A 2,500-nucleotide genomic window follows, 5' to 3' on the forward strand; every position below is an offset into this window, starting at 1 on the left:
CCTACAAATCGACAGAACCAAAAAAGTATCAAATGTTTTGATTACTTATTTCTATTGGATAATACACTGATGAAACGATGCTTATGATTATTATATTCAATTTCCTACTAATCCATCCCGCTAGTGGTCACTAAATTCTACACATCCTAACTTTAAGAATACTAAGTTTGAAGTTAGTATGCTTTCGCTGTTAAAAGACTGCCTAAATATATTTTCAAGCAAAACAGGTCAGAAGAATTGTGTAGTCAATTGTAAATGAACCGAGAAAGGCGCCAACAGAATTATCAAATTCAAAATAACAACGGTACATTTGCAAAAACAAAAACAAAAAAGAGAGAGAGCGAGAGCTTTGGCAAAGTATTTATGGACATAGACATTTGTGCACCACACAAATCGATTCCTGTGCTCCCAGTTCCCCTTTGCCATGAGAAATGTTCTGTAGTGTTAGCTATCAACAAAGGTGCATTTTATTATGGAAGCCTTGTAGTGCAGGCTCATAATGAGAGACACTGCTCCCCTCCCCTGTGCACTGTGGCTGCCCTGGTTATTAGGAACGCAGGCCGCTAGCTAAAACATCCACAGCTTGCCCCCGCCAAGCTCGGACGAACTGGCGTGTGGTAGGCCCTCTCTCTCTCTCTGTCTCTGTGTGTGTGTGTGTCTCTCTCTCTCTCTCTCTCTCTCTCTCTCTCTCTCTCTCTCTCTCTCTCTCTCTCTCTCTCTCTCTCTCTCTCTCTCTCTCTCTCTTTCTCTCTCTCTCTCTTTCTTTCTCTCTCTCTCTCTCTCTCTCTCTCTCTCGCTCTCTGCCTTGCGCTCCCTGTATTAAGCAGAGCGGAGGGCCAATTGTATTATCCCAGAAACAATGTGTGTGTGTATGTGTGTGTGTGTGTGTTTGTGTGTGTGTGTGTGTGTGTGTGTGTGTGTGCGTGCGTGCGTGCGTGCGTGCGTGCGTGTGTGTGTGTGTGTGTGTGTGTGTGTGTGTGTGCGTTAGTGTGTGTGTGTGTGTGTGTCTGTGTGTGTGTGTGTGTGTGTGTGCGTGCGTGTGTGTGTGTGTGTGTGTGTGTGTGTGTGTGTGTGTGTGTGTGTGTGTGTGTGTGTGTGTGTGTGTGTTAGTGTGTGTCTGTGTGTGTGTGTTTGTTTGTGTGTGTGTGTGTGTGTGTGTGTGTGTGTGTGTTCATTTATCCATGTATGGCTCTGTCTATCTAGGCCTATCTATTTTTCTATAATTATTTTTCTCTATCTATCTTTCTCTGTCTCTGATTATATCTCTCAATCACACTATCTCTCCCCCGCCTCGCTCTATTTCCGTCCAAAGAACTTCTACGGAAGAATACTTTCCTGTCACACCCGGGCCTAACTTCCTTCTCGCCAAACAGACGGGCTGGCGCGCGCACAAAGACAAACACAAACACGCGCGCGCGCACAAACACTCACATGCACACACGCGCGGCTGTATCTGTCCCACCCTCGCCTCCTGCAAGCCGCCTTGGATCCGCCCAACGGCCCGGCCCATAGAGAGCGGATCATGTGACAATGCAGCTCACAGCTTTCGGACAGTCTCTTAACGACGAGAGAGAGAGATAGAGAGATAGAGAGAGATAGAGAGATAGAGAGAGAGGGAGAGAGAGAGAGAAAGAGAGAGAGAGAGAGAGAGAGAGAGAGAGAGAGAGAGAGAGAGAGAGAGAGAGAGAGAGAGAGAGAGAGAGAGAGAGAGAGAGAGAAGGGCCGATTTAAAAGAGGAGTTTCGTCATTTGGGGAAGTTTTGTAGAGCCACTAGTCTCCGCGATCGATCAAAGTCTGGTAGGCCTACTCAGGGGGCCGGTGTGCGAGTGACAAGATCGGACAATTTTTTTTCGCTCGCGTCACTTCTTCCCCTGCTCGCGGATTTCTGTTTTATTCCTCAACCCTTCAAAATTCATCAAGTGACCGCGAGGAGAAGATCGATTCCCAGTAGAAGGCTATACTGGGCGATCCGGACCATTAGGCCTACTTAAAAAAAGTAAGTTTTACATTCTGTCTGAAGACGCCTGTCGGACCAGGTCTATAGGGGGGTAGAGATCACTGTCCTGTACATAGATATGTTGGAGTGGGCTACTCGACTTTCACGAGGAGCCTAAATAATACATAAACTGTGGGATTGAATCTGATATAGCCTACATGCGGTTAGGAGGTTAACCCATCTTTTTTGGTTACTTATAATATAATTGGTTACCTACTTATACTGTAATTTCTCTATTTTTCCGGTCCTATACAAAACAATAGGCCTAGACTTATAAATATATAACTAAAAAAGATAGAATGTAATTAAAAGTAGGCCTACATTTGATCAAATAATTATATTTGGTTTAGTGTATTTATCATGGATGTGTGATTGTTGAGAAAAGTTGTGTTCTTTGGAAGAACATCTAGTCTGAACCATCTGTGACCTATCAGGTAATAAGTGTTTTATTTCCCTACAAGGAGATGGAGAAAAAACATTAGGCTATTACTCACACCAGCGAAA

At 44.5% G+C, this 2,500-nt stretch overlaps 1 protein-coding gene across 1 annotated transcript in view; it reads left to right on the forward strand.

Annotated features, from left to right (window-relative positions):
* The first annotated feature begins 1,509 nt into the window (after nucleotides 1-1,509).
* Nucleotides 1,510-2,500, forward strand: part of fam114a1 (family with sequence similarity 114 member A1) — a 27,153-nt gene continuing 26,162 nt past the window's right edge. The window contains exon 1 of the transcript XR_008895096.1: nucleotides 1,510-1,996. The gene's annotated coding sequence lies outside the window, so the exon portion shown is untranslated. The remainder of the gene's footprint in view (nucleotides 1,997-2,500) is intronic.

The sequence above is a fragment of the Gadus chalcogrammus genome, chromosome 3 (assembly GCF_026213295.1).
Source record: "Gadus chalcogrammus isolate NIFS_2021 chromosome 3, NIFS_Gcha_1.0, whole genome shotgun sequence".
Taxonomy (NCBI): Eukaryota; Metazoa; Chordata; class Actinopteri; order Gadiformes; family Gadidae; genus Gadus; species Gadus chalcogrammus.